General features: G+C 53.9%; 1 protein-coding gene across 1 annotated transcript in view; it reads left to right on the top strand.

Moving 5' to 3' along the window:
- The window catches only part of NINJ1 (ninjurin 1), an 868176-nt gene that overhangs the window by 34058 nt on the left and 819639 nt on the right, over positions 1–14479 (top strand). The gene's annotated exons all lie outside the window — the stretch shown is intronic.

The raw sequence follows: 14479 nt of genomic DNA, 5'->3' as shown, positions 1-14479 counted from the left end.
CTAGACACAGAGGACTCTGAGGCCCCAGAGGATGGAGGTACTCACTGCAAGATAGAACCAGCCTGGATCCCTGAGTCACTGCATGGTGAAAACCCTGCACAGATCAGCAGCATCCACATCAGACGAGCACATAAATGAAACATAAACTGCTATCAGGTTTGTTAAAGCACATAAACTGCTGACTAAGCAGGGCATGTAGGATCAGACACAGGAGGGGAAAGACACTGCCCAGGAAATATGGTAACAGGCTGAGGAACAAAGTGGTGATTCTGGGCCTGGAGTCAGGTCTTTGCTAGAGGACATTAATCCTAGGATGATACGATTTCCAGTTAAAAGGAACCCAGGGGATCTCTACTGGTGCCTTCCCAGGGCTGTCAGAGCACCCTGAGCTTACAGGGAATGTGGCTGGTGCTACTGGTGACTCACCCAAAAATGCCAGGGCTGGCAGGGGCCTTAAGAACTCTTGAATCCAGCCTTCCTGTCACAGACAGGGCAACCGAGGTTCTGCTGTGAAGCAACTTTGCTAATGCCACAAAGCCTGTGGCAATGACAACACAGGGCCATGGGGACTGAGCTCGTCATGGCAGTGGAGGTAGGCATCGCTGGGCACCATTCACACACAAGGAGCCTGAGCCCACCAAGGGAACACTGTGTGCCGGGCACCAGCTATTGCACCCAGGGCTGCTCCTGGGGCTCCCAATGGCCCAGGCCTGATGGTTTCTGGCCCAGGTGGCTTCTCCCCAGGCATCCATGGGTTATGGGTCCCAAATCATCTAAGGTTACCCCTGTCGGCATGAGGACTATTGAGTTTTCTTTCTGGGGCAATAAAGCTTTCCAACATGTGTTTCCTTCCAAGAACCAAATGCAGAGCGAGATTTTCCTCATGACTCAGGACCGTGTGGGCCTCTGCATTTTTACCACTCAGGTCCAGAGGCGTGGGGGCGGGGCACTGGGCAGAGCCAGGGTCAGACCCTGGTGCCAGGGAAGATCATTCTGGCTAATATGGACGATTGCACCCAGAGTAGCAGCTGGCAGATCTGACAGTCTGTGTGGACCTCTATCCCATCCTCCCTTTGGTGCACTAAGGCCCCCTTGCCTCAGCCTTACTTTTGAGGCGCTGCTGAGGTGCCATTTCCCTGGGCTCTGTGACATGTGCCGGCCCAGGTTCAAGCTGAAATTCTGGCCTGGACTCTACCTGGGATGAATGTTAAGCTTATAAATGGACAGGTTCCTGGATAGGGTGGCTGCTTGCAGTTGTGTGGGTTGTTCACTGCACAAGGGTGCTAGTTGGGGGTTCCAACCCAGCTGTGCTCTGCTGGCTGCAGCTGTGCCTATCTGTAGGAGGGGAAGTCTTTATCTGATTTGTACAAAGATGCCATATAGGCAGTGTTGTGGGATGAATCATATCCTCCAAAAAGATACGTTGAAGTCCTAACCTCCTGGAACCTATGAATGTAGCTGTTTTTGGAAATACGATCTTTGCAGATGTAGGTAGTTAAGGTGAGGTCCGGCTGAATAAGGACAGACCCTAACACAATGACTGGTGGTCTTATAAGGAGACCACAGACACATGTATGTATGTGTCTGCATACATAGACACATGGGGAAGGTCATGGGATGATAGAGGCAGTGCCTGGAATTATGTGGCCACAAGCCAAGGATTGCTGGCCTTCACTGGAAGCTAAAAGACACAAGGAAGGCTCCTCCCCTACAGCCTTTAGAGAGAGCGTCGCCTGCCAACACCTTGGTTTTGGACTTCTGACCTCCAGAACTGTAGAGAGTGAATGTCCCCTGCTCTAAGTCACCCAGCTGTGGTGCTTCTTTTTTTTTTTTTTTTTTCAGCAACCACAGGAAACTAACCAGGCGCTGATGGCCCTGTTCTGGATTCCCCCGCTTCAGCATTTAAAATATCAGAACTTTTCCATCTTCCTAGACATGTATCAGTACTGGGTGGAGGTGGAGATTGGTGGCCCTTTCTGTTCCCAAGGAACAGAAACTAGTGGCAGGGATTTTTTTAAAATACAAAAATAAACAAGCTTCTCTTTCCCCTGAAGAGTTCTGTTCTTCCCCAGAAGAGCTGGCTGGACAAAGTGCCACAGCAAGCTAAGTCATAAGGTCTGACTGACAGTAAGTAAGCTGCACCAAACACCTGTTGAATAGAGGAAGGGACCACTCTGTGGGCCAGGGGCTGGCGGACGGAGAGGCTGAGCCTGGCTCCCCACTGATGTCAGGGGCCGGCTGCAGGACAGAGAATAAACCCCGGCCCTGCAAGCCTCCAGGCATTGGAGGTTTTCATCACAGCAGCCTGTCTTGACTGACATGTCGTCCCAATTCTGCCACTATTTGTGTGGATGGAGTGAGTCCCTCCCTGCTCTGGTCTCAGTTTCCCCATCAGAAAGTGAGAAAGTTGTGCCCACTGTTGCCCATCCAATGATGAGTGCTGAGAGCAGGCTCTAGACAGAGGCAAGGACCAGGGAGTTTAGGCGAATGAGAAGGGGAAGCTCTGGAAGCCATGAGCAGGGCCTGGGCAGTCAGGGGTGGAGATGGAAGGAGGGGCCAGGGACAAAGGAGCCCTGTGGGGAAGGAGAGGCTTCTCAGAAGAGAGGGGCCCTTACAGAGTCTCCTCTAGGGAGGGCTCTGGAGGCGATGGACTATGAGCTGGCTGCAAATCAACCTCTTTATTTACTTAGCACCTGCCATAGCCAGGCCCTGTGCCCAGGACACCAGGGACCCTTGGTGTCCTCAGCCGCCCTTCAAGGAAGGCATTCTACCTCTAACGGTCCTGGACAGTGCCGGTGCCGGAGGCTCTTCCCACAGATCCGTGGGCGTTTCACCAGAGGGAGCTTAGAGCTCTGAGGACGCAGAGGGCGGCCGGGAGGGGCAGGCAGAGCCTCCTCAGCCAGAGGAAGGAGCGAAGGGACTCACCAGTCACAGGCAGGGCTGGAGGGGAAGATGTGGGGGGGCCACGGGGAGAGGGGTCTGAGCCCGAGTGCCTCTGGGGATCCCTGTGCAGGAGAGGCGAGTACAGCAGATGAGCAAGTGTGCGCGACAGGGCCACACAGAAACGGAGACCAAGTCTATCCTGCCCCGACTTCCCGAGATGGCAGCTTTATGGGAACCAGTGACCAAGGCCTTCAGGAAGGACATTCTGGCCAGATGTCCATGTCACTGGAGGGTTTATGCAGCACAAAGCCCCCACCCAACCTCCAGGCATGCTCTGGCCTCACATGGGTGGCCCAGCACTGGAGAGGGCGGTGGCCCCACTTGGAAAGGGGATTAGGCTGTCATCTCCAGACAAGGAGAGGGCTCGCAGCACTCCAGGCATTGCACACTGACACAAACAACAACCAGCCTCCTCCCCCAGCCCCAGCCACACTTCACCCCTCACCGGGCTGCATGGACGCTCTGGGAGGCGCAGGCCTCGGGGGCCCCCATCTCGCACCCACCCCCACCTCAGACGTTAGGCTGCACCCGGTGGCCATGGCCATCTGGTTCCCGCCAAAGAGACTCTGGTTCACTTTGCTGCTGGTCAGGGAAGCAAGTGGACGCTGAATGTGCTCCAACTGTGGATGGCGTCCTTGGCATGTGGCCCCCGCAGCTGCTGTCCCCATCTCTTGGTGAGGCCTCTGCCCAGGGGTCATTTTCAGACAGGATGGATTATGTGGACCTCTGCTGGAGGCCCAGGGCTCTCTCTGTGGCTTGCAGGACATGTAGCAGACACTGTCCTAGCTCAGATCGAGGGCATCAAGGTAGCATGCATGGCAGCATCAGAGCTTTCCTGAGTGCTTCATTCATTCACTTCATTCGTTCTCACTCCACTGACTGAGGAAAGCCTTGCCAGTGCCAATCACTTCTTCCTATAGAAGCTGAGTCCTCCATTGGAGGGACAAGAAAAGCAAGCGTCAAGGAAGCTGAGGCTGTGGGTCTCGGTCGGTGCTGGGGCAGCCCCGGCCAACACTGGTCACATAATCCCCTGAAGGAACGACTGTCAGGCCACCTCTGGCAGGGCCCCTAGTACTTGGTGGAGGGAGGGCGAGCTGGTGGCAGTGGTAGCCAGCCTGGATTCACTGTGCTGGTGCAGGGCTCCCCTGCCTCATTTGTCCAGTTTATTTAACAGATGACTCACCAGCATGAGTCATCTGCTGCATCAGCTGGTCCTCGCATCATGAGAACTCCAGGACGCAAGTGCTAGTGGTATCCCCATTTCTCAGTGGGAGAAACTGAGGCACACAGAAGGAATGTGCTTCCAACACTGAGCAGGACAGGTTTGAACTGAACCCTGTGCCGCCTTGCTCGCACCTTCATCTTCATGTTCTTGCTGTTTCCTCATGCATAACCAGTGCTTCCTTTATCCGATTGTTCTCTTTACATGACAATATGTTCTTACTGAATAAATGTGTTTTAAAGTGATCTGGATCTTAGTTTTAAAAGCTGGGTGCAGTGGCTCACGCCTGTAATCCCAGCACTTTGAGAGGACCAGGCAGGTAGATCACCTGAGGTCAGGAGTTCGAGACCAGCCTGGCTAACACGGTGAAACCCCATCTCTACTAGCAACTCTGTCTCTACAAAAAATTAGCCAGGAGTGATGGCAGGTGCTTGTAATCCCAGCTGCTCAGGGGACTGAAGCGGGAGAATCGCTTGCGCCTGGGAGGCAGAGGTTGCAGTGAGCCAAGATCACTCCACTGCACTCCAGCCTGGGCAACAAGAGCAAAACTGTCTCAGAAAAAGCAACCAAACAAACAAACAAAAATAAGTAAGTAAGTAAATAAGTAAGTAAGTAAATAAATAAATAAATAAATAAATATAAAAGCCCAGCATCACCTAGCAACTGTGGACACACTTAACTGGGGTCTGAATCCCATCGCACAGTGCTGTGCCTTCACACTCCCAGGCTCGGCTGTCTGGCAGTGATGGGCCTGTGAGCACAGTGAGACCACGCTGGCACCAAACTCAGACTCAGGACTTAGCATGATTGGAAAGACAGAAAGTACCTGGGGAGTGAGTGACTCCTGCTGGGGTGTGCTGTTGATTAGTGCCATGCTCACATCAGCTGAGACAGCCCGTGTGGCTCAAAGCCCTTGGGGTAGGCCTGGGTCTGCCTCACCTGCACACATCCCCACTGACCCCTAACCTGGGAGAAGTGAGAGGAGGACAGGAGGGGGTAGAGGAATGGTCAGGGTGCTCCAGCCCAGGCCTGGCTGGCAGAACATGGCATCTCACAGGCTGTGTCAGGCATCGGCCGCGGCCGGTGCTGGTGCCAGGAGCCTCCTGAGAGCCCACACTGGGTCCAGCAGGCTGGGAGGCACTACTACTGCAGAGCATGGAGAGGGAGGGGCGGCCTCCTATGGGCAGCACCTGTGACCTGAGAGTGGGGCTGGGTGGGGTGGAGGCTGTAGTGGGCGCAGAGCAGGGTGACCCTAGCCACCAGAACTAGGGTCTGAGAATGTAGTCAAATTCTGCATGCCACCCTGTCCCGGATATTGGAGCCCAGGACAATTAAACCAGGGGTAGGAGAAAAAGGAACCAGATGTGCTGCCTGGTCTGCGTCCACCGCTGGCAGCTCCGCCACCTCAGCAGAGGATGGCTGCCACCTCTGCCCTGGGACTTGCCTGGGTCAGAGGGGCCTCCCCTCTCTGTGCAGGGTCTTCCTCGGATCTGCTCCTTTCTTTATTTTTATTTTTTGAGATGGAGTCTTACTCTTGTTGCCCAGGCTGGAGTGCAGTGGCACAGTCTTGGCTCACTGCAACCTCTGCCTCCAAGGTTCAAGCGATTCTCCTGCCTCAGCCTCCCAGGTAGCTGGGAATAAGGCACCCGCCACCAGGCCCAGCTAATTTTTGTATTTTTAGTAGAGACAGGGTTTCACCATGTTGGCCAGGCTGGTCTCAAACTCCTGACCTCAGGTGATCCACCTGCCTTGACCTCCCAGAGTGCTAGGATTATGGGTGTGAGCCAAGGATCTGCTCTTTCTGAATCACAGCAAGGTGGCGGCTGCAGGCCATCACAACACCAGGGCTGGCCAGAATGTGGCCCCCTGTTCTCCTGTCCATGCTGTGGACAGCCTCTTGCCGAAGGGGCTTCCTCGGGCACCAGCAGTCACTATAGGGATAAGGGACATCACAGTCCCTCTGCAGGCAGGGTCACTGGCCTGGACTCTGAGGTTTGCCTCTGGGTGATGGTAGAAGACGAAGATTCAAACAGGATGTCTGCCCTCCTGTGGTCTCTCTCCTGTGGCAGACATGAGGTTCCCCCCAACACACACACCTCCCTGGCTGAACTTGGGTGCTACTGCAGCACAGCAAAGCTCTGCCAACTCAGCGGCTGAAAACCAAACACTGTTATTATCTCATATTATTATCTCCTCCATGGGTCAGGATCTGCTCAGGGTCTCATAAGTCAGCAATAAGGTGCCAGCCAGGCTGCGGTCTCACCTGGAGCTCTGCCAAGGAAGACCTGCTTCTGAGCTTACTCAGGCTGTTGGCTGAGTTTACCTGCTTGCTCTGGGTCCTGGCCATGCGGGCCCTCTGTCGGCCGCTCGCAACATGCAACTGGCTTCTTCAAGGCTGGCAGAACTTCTCTGACTTCAGGGAAGACCTCAGTTGCTTTTTTTTTTTTTTCTGAGACAGAGTCTTGCTCTGTTGCCCCGGCTGGAGTGCGGTGGTGTGATCTCAGCTCACTGCAACCTCTGCCTCTTGGGTTCAAGTGATTCTCCTGCCTCAGCCTCCCAAGTAGCTGGGATTACAGGCATGGGCCACCATGCCTGACTAATTTTTATATTTTTAGTAGATATGGGGTTTCTCCATGTTGACCAGGCTGGTCTCGAACTCCTGACCTAAGGTGATCTGCCTGCCTCAGCCTCCCAAACTGCTGGGATTATAGACGTGAGCCACTGTGCCTGGCCCCAGTCCCTCTTAAAGAGGTTGTCTCAATTAGTCAGGCCCAGGACAATCTCCCTTTGGATCAGTTCAAAGTCAATCAGTTAGGGACCTCAAAATCCTTTTTGCTATATCAGGTAGCACCATCAGGGCGATGCTATCCTATCACACTGATAGATCCCCTATATTCAAAGGGATGGATTATGTAGGGCACAAACACTTTGATGGATTAATTTTGCTCTAATCTGTAACAGAAACGTAAAACGGAAAGCCAGCAGATTTATAAATTAAGGTGGATTTTTAACAGGAAGTATGCAGATAGGATATGTTTTCTTCCCTTGTTTCAATATGTTGCTTATCATCTGGGGAAGGAGCAGGCAGAACTCAAAACAATGATAACAACCTTTTCTATCCATTTGGTTTGATGAGAAGAGAAGCAAACAAATAATTGGCAGGACTGTTGGGCACAGTTGTGTGGGTCGCACACTGCACAATCAAGAAGTGCTATTCTCAGCACAGTCGGTGACACCCCTGGGAGTTACGTAGTCTGTAAATGGCAGTCCTGCTCTCCTAGACTGAGCTACAATGGGATGAGGTTGGGACCAGCACAGGGCCAACCTATGGAAGGAGCCCAGTACCATGGGTGTCCTGACCAGAATTGAGTCCACAGGGCCCTGCCCTTTGAGTGGAGATGCCTTGCCTGCTGTTTGTGCTTGGGTAGGAACAGGGCTGCCTCCCAGGGAACCCCCTGGTCAGTGAGCTGTGTCAGCAGGGGATAGCTGCTCCAGTCCCTCTTCTCCACTCAGAGCAGGATGAAGTGGATAACAATATGTCCAGATCTGGACACAGTGAGCTTGGTGTGCCCGTGGTCTCCCAGCTTGGGTGACCTGTGGCAGCTAGAGCCATAGGTCTGTCTCAGTGGCAATCAGCGAGGGAAAGTAGGGGTTAAGTCAGAAGGTGACTTTTTGGGGTCCCCAAAAAGTTCATTGTGATACTGTGGAGGGAGCACTGCAGCTCCACCTCTCAGACAAATGAGGTCACCCCTCTGTGCCTCAGTTTCCTTGCTAGTAAATTAAGGGTAAAATTGCCAGTCTCCTAGAGTGAGAAGACTGAGTTTAAATGAGATCATGTAACAGGGGGCACAAGGCCTTGCACAGACGGTGTGCTCCCTAGAAGACTGACTAGGGCTCTTCCAGGTTTGGGAGTGCACAGTGGAACCCACAACGTACTGAGAGACTCCCCTTTTCAGTAGCAGGCCCAGAGAGCATCCCCCTGGGCTTCATTACAGGGCACAGAGCTCAGCCTCTTAAGTCCCTGAAGGTCAGATGCAGCTGGCTCTAAAAGTATCCAAACATTTAAAATCCAACCTGTGCTGTGTGGCCCGCTGATTGGAACACCAGCACCACACAGTGGAAGCCATGAGCTCACTGCGTGTGTCTGGAAGCTCCCCACCCCTGGGGCTCAGGGCCTCCCGCACGCCTCTGCTCCATGGCATGCTCCCTCCCGTTGTGTCCACCGCCTTCTGCATGCTGTGCTTTTGCCATTGGCTGTGAGCACATTTGTACATCTTTGCATGGTTAAACTGCACTTCCCGTGGGCAGCTAAGATATCTTTTTCTTTGTATCTTCAGCATCCAGCAAGGTGTTTGACACATAGAGAAGGAAAGTAAGTACTAGATTATTTTTCCTTTTTTTAAAAAAAAAAATCCCTCAGCTTTATTGAGGTATAATGGGCAAATAAAAATTGTATATATGCTGGGCATGGTGTCACATGCCTGTAATTCCAGCACTTTGGGAGGCCAAGGCAGGCAGATTGCTTGGGCGCAGGAGTTGGAGACCAGCCTGGGCAACATGGTGAAACCCTATGTCTATCCAAAATACAAAAATTAGCTGGGCATGGTGGTGTGTGCCTGCAGTCCCAGCTACTATGGAGGTTGAGGTGGGAGAATTGCTTGAGCCCAAGATGTGGGAGGATTGCTTGAGCCCGGGAGGTGGAGGTTGCAGTGAGCTGAGATGGCACCACTGGGCTCCAGCCTGGGCGACAGTCATACCTGTCTCAAAAAAAAAAAAAAGTATGTATTCGAGGTGTACAATGTGATGTTTTGGTATATGTATATACTGTGATGATCACCACAATCAAGCTAATTAACATATCTATCGCGTCACATAGTTACCATTTTGGTGAGAACACTGAAGACCGACCCTTTCAGCACATTTCAAGCACACAATACATCATTGTTAACTATAGTCACCATGCTGTACATAGATCCCCAGAATTTATCTTATCACTGAAAGTTTGTACCCTTTGACCAACATCTTCTCATTTCTCCCCCATATCCCAGCCCTAATAGCCACCATTTCACTCTATTTCTATGATGTCAGCTTTTTTAGATTCCACATACAAGTGCGATCATGCAGTCTTGTTTTCCTTCACAAGAGGAACGGTTCCGAGTGAGCATGGTTAAGACTCAATATGACCAGCAGAGGGCGCAAGAACCAAGGAAGTTGCGGGGGCGGGGCGATAAGGCCTCCCTGTGAGCAAGATTTCCTGGAAGCACTTCCAGCAAGCAACACATTTATAATCTCTATTTTTCTGTCATATTCTTTCCCTTTGCCTAGTCCCTGCAAGATTTGTCACTTGGCAGCTGCAAAGGCTCAAGGCTTGGGAAACTCCCAGAAAGTCAGAGCCACGGCCCCCTGTCCATCTACATTTCAACAGCTGGAGAGGATTTAGATGGAATTGCCAGGGGTTGGGAATGGCTGGCTGGGAAGAGGCACTCTCCCCGGGGGTGGCCTTCACCCTTAAGGGGCTGCAAGCCTAGGTCACTAGGCTCTCAGCAGTCTGTTAGGCAGCCACTGAAGGGAGTGAGCGCCCTGTCTCCAGGGGTGTGCAAGGAGCTGGAAGGCAGGGTAAATTATCTCTATTCCAAAGGCTGTTGCAAGGATTAAGTGAGAGGGTGATTGTACGTTGTGCAATCCAGTGTCTGGGTATGGTATTCATAAGGGAAACACTTAAATTGTTGAGAACTCAGACATGGGAGTAGGAAATGAGCCAGGTGATTCTGTGTTCCTAAGGCCCAAATACTGGTAAACTAACAGATCCTTTCCTGGAAAACAGAAATCAGAAGAAAAAATGTTAACATAAGGCAACATGTCTGATACGGAAGTGCAATATTTGTGCAATCAGAATAATTGAAACTACACAAGAATTGGTAAACTGTGGCCCACTGCCTGTTGTTGCTTGGCCAGCAAACTGAGAATGGTTTTTACATATTTAAGTGGTTGAAAAAAAAATCATATTTTGCGACATGAAAATTAGATATAATTCAGATTTTCATATCTATAAATAAAGTTGGTTGGAACACAGCCATACCCTCTCATTTATGCATTATCTAGGGCTACTTTCACACTACAAAGACTGGGCTGAGTCACGAAACAGGGCCATGTGGCCTGCAAAGCCTGAAACATTTGCTTATCTGGCCCTTTATAGAAAAAGTTTTTCAATCCATGACCTAAGTTGTTAACACTGGCAAGGAGGAAGATTCACCTAAAAACCCCCTCCTGTTTTTTCATATGGGAAAACTGAGGCTTGGACAGGAAATGGGCTTGCTCAAGGGCAGTAGTAGGAAGATGTCTGCAAACCATCTCGAGGTCCCCTGTGTGCTCTGCCTATCTGCAAATGTGCGGGATTTGACCATGTGGGAACTGGGCTTGTAAGCCCATTCCTGGCACCCAGGGGCAGGGACAAGGCAGAAAGTACAGGTGTGACAAGGGAGAGGGGCCCAGGGAAGCCCAGTGCCTGTGGAGGTGGCACCAGCTCCTGTCCCCATCCTCTCTGTGTGTCATCTTCAGTCAGTTCACACCAGCAGGAGGCAGGAGGGCTGTCTTGAAGCCAGGGTACCAGAGGCTGATCCTGCCTGGCATCTGAGGGGTGGTGTGGCTGTAGCCTCCTTTTCCCCCCTAGATCCCAGAACTCTTGTCTGTAAAAGAAGCACCATGTCCCCTGTTCCATCCCTTCCCAAGCAGCACCCAGTGGGAGGTGCTGCTGGAGGAGGCAGTGCCCAGCCCCCTCCCTTCCAGTCCTGGCAGGGTGGTGGAGTGGGGAGGTGGCAGGTGAAGCCAGGACTGGTAGCTACAGTAGAGTCCTGTGTCAGGAAGGACAGATGCAAGTGTAAGTCCCTGCTGGAACGTGGGCAATGTGATCTGGCCTGGCCTCCCTGCCACCAGGAGACATTCTGGAGGAGATGCTGTGGTCCATCTCACCTGGTTAAGGGGCCAGGGCCCAGACCCCTTCCCCAATCCCAGGCCTAGCTCCCCAGGCTGCCCAAGCTGGAAAGAATCCCGCACCCCCTCCACAGGCTGTAGAACCCTCCAAGAGCTCTGTGCCTGTTAAACATACTAGATAGAGCTTCAGAGCGCCTGGCACCTGGTGGGCACCGCGAGCACGAAGGCCTCTTCTTTTATTAGGAGGACGGGACTGTGACTTGGCAGTCCTTCTGATGAAAAGGAACAGAAAGGGGCGGGGAGCGGGAGCAGAAGAGGAGACAAGAGAGAGAATGAGCGAGCAATAAAAGAAAGAAACGGGGTGGGGGGAGGACTTAAAAAACAAAAGAAAGAGGAGGGGGAAATGGGTGGAAGAAGGGAAGAAAGAGGAAAAAATGCAAATAATGAAAGAAAAGAAAAGGGGAAAAGAAAGAAAAGCCGAGCCGTTTCCGCGGGCGCCTCGCCGCGTTCTGGCCCGCGTGAGCCGGCCGCTGTCTGGGGTCTCAGGCTCTGCGTGTCGGGAAGGCTCCTAGAGGAGCCTGGTCCGCGGCTTCCAGGGACTGTGACCAGCGCTTCATGGGCTCTGTGGGAGCCTGGGGTGGAAACCAGGTCTCGAGCTGCAGCCTGGCACCAGCCCGGATGGGGCAGGGGGGGCCTGCGTAGTCGGTCCGCACCGACCCTGATGCTCCTCGAAGGGTCGAAGCTGCACACGCGTGGGGGTCAGACCTGGGCCCAGGGAGCGTTCTCGAAGGGTCCACACTCGCCGGCGGGAGAGCACCCGTGCGGGTCCCAAGCACCGCCCCCACCCGGCCTTGCAGCCGGCGCCCAGCAGCTCTGGTCTTCGCGGCCGGCCTCACCGAGCCCCTGCACCCAGACGGCTACTTCCTGACTCTGGGTGTGGCCTCAGGCGCCGCTGGTTTGTGTAACTGGACTCCGAAGCAAGGTCTCTGCGGGAGCCGCTGGGGCTGGAGAGCGGTGGGTGTGAAATGGAGGCGGGACCCTCCAGGCCCTGGACACTGGGAGGGTAGCGGCGGGCTGGCAGCTCTGCATGTCCAGGAGCATCACCTCGGGTTCCTAGACCAAGAACCGGGTCATCTCCGGGTCGCTGGAGCGAGTTTTTTATTACCTATCTAAGGATCTATCTTTTATTTTTATTTATTATTTTTGTTAAGAGACGGGGTCTGGATCTGTCGCCCAGGCTGGTGCAGTGGGGCAATCATAGTTCACTGCAGCTTCGAACTGTTGGGCTCAAGGAATCCTCCTACCTCAACCTGCCCAGAAGCTGGGACTACAGGCGCTTGCCACTATGCTGGGCTGTTGGATGTATTTAAACTCATACTTCCATAGAAAATTAGACATTTTAAAAAAATCAACAACAAAACTTACAAAACAAAAATAAAGTAGCGAATTCCAAAGGAACAAATTTGTAAATTGCTCCAAGAGGTGGAGCTTGGAAAGAGAGGGGGATGTGTCTAAAGGCGCTGTCACCCCAAACACAATTTGACCCCGAACTTCTAGGGCTTTGAAATGACTCAAAACGAATGCCCACATTTGAGTTCGAAATTTTCATGGAAGAAAGCATCACAGAGACTGGCTTCTCCAAAGAGAAAGCGAGTTGGTGGTCTCCAGGAGATAATCCTGTAAGCGTGGGGACGGGGTAATTTTATAATTCCAAGATTTTCTGTTTTGAAGCTAGGAAAGATATTGCCAGTCTCTGCTCAGGGCAAAAGCAAGGCGAACGCCGCAGCCCATCCGGACGGTGCGTTCCGAGCGAGGTCCAGGCGGCCTCTGTCGGGCACAGCACACCTGCGGCCAAGGCCGGTGCCCCAGTCCCAATAGCACCACCAACACGGCACCAACAGCCTAGACAATCAGAACCAAAGGTAAAAAAAAAAAAAAAAAAAAAAAAAAAAAAAAAAAAAAGAAGAAGAAGAAGAAAAGAAAAAAGAAAAGAAAAGAGGAAACGAGCTCTATTCCCAGCGCTAGTGACGCGTCCCCAGGGACGGACAGTGTGCTGGGCGGCGGGGCGCTCAAGGCTGCGCCGGGAGCAGAAGGCCGCGAGATGAGGTGGCCCGGGGCCACCTGGGCCCCTAGGGGCTGGACGTCAACCAGTAAGAGGGCGTGGGACCCCCCAGAGGCGGCTGCTGGGACGACTGCAGCCGGAGGTGAGCTGACCGTTCTGGAAGAAGCCCCCGCTCCACCGCGGCCCCCACTTCGTTTTGCCAATTAAGATGCAGACCCGCTGCAAGTGGGAGCGGAAACAAACTGCCCACGGCCGAGGCAGATGGAGGAGAGCCCAGCGTCCTCCAAGCAATGCACGATCCCCTGGCCGTTGGCCGCTGAGCCCGCCCCAGTGCTTCTTCCAGACTCAGCTTCCCCCCCGTACAACGAACGGCTCCCGGACCCCTTCGCGCGCGGAGCCATTTCACAGTCCCGTCTGGGAGGCGCTGGAGTAGAAGAAGTGTGTGGGTGGAGAGGAGGCGGTTCTGCAACCTACACCTGAATGCTTAGGGGATTCGGTTGTGGGAATGAGGTGGTCCCCTCCCAGTCCCGCAGCCTCCAAAGGGGCTGTAGGGTGTGAGGGGCAGAACATGGGTGGGGAGGAGGCCGGTTCTGCGCTCCGAGGGCCCTCATCCAACGACTGGGCGGCGCCGAGGACCCCCTGCCGCCCGGAGCCCCTCGCCGCCCGGCTGCTAGGGAGGGCGGCTGGCCCGGGGGGCTGAGGTCACCTTTTCCACTGCGCCCGCCGCGAGCGGGACGGTTTCCGGGATTTTCGCGGCGGCGGCTAGAGGCCTCGGGAGGGGGGATGTCCCAGGCGTCGGGCTGGCAGCTGCGCCCCTGGGGTGGGGACTTCGATCCCAGACTGCACCCCACTGGGGAGGAGGCTTCCCCTCTCTCGGCCTCGGTGTCCTAGACAGGGAGGGGGTTCCCGTTCTCCGGGAGCCTCTTTTTTCGGCCGCCAACGCGGCAGCGCCTGAGCAGAGGAGGCCCCGCCGCCGCCGGTTTTGTGTAATTTTCGCCGAAAAGGGGTTTATCTGCTGGTTTGCCCTGGGGTCGGGTGACGGGGAGGCTGCGTCTAGCAGGAGCCAGGGGGACCAGAGACAGACCTGCGAGGGAGGTGTTTTGGGCGACCGGGGGCAGGACCCTGGCTCTGTCAGCCCCTGGAGCCAGCTGCGGTCTCCCAAAGCTCCCTAGGCGATGGGCATTCTCCTTCCAGCCCTCAGGGCCTCATTCCCAAAGCCGCCCTCTGCTCATGCTGCAGGGCTGGCCTCGGGCTGCAGGAAATGGTCCTGGCCAGTGTCCAAGGAGCTGGGGGTGCACACCTGTGGAATGGGGTGAGGGCTG

The sequence above is a fragment of the Macaca thibetana genome, chromosome 15, assembly GCF_024542745.1.
Source record: "Macaca thibetana thibetana isolate TM-01 chromosome 15, ASM2454274v1, whole genome shotgun sequence".
Lineage (NCBI taxonomy): Eukaryota > Metazoa > Chordata > Mammalia > Primates > Cercopithecidae > Macaca > Macaca thibetana.
This window is presented reverse-complemented; position numbering and strand designations above follow the sequence as displayed.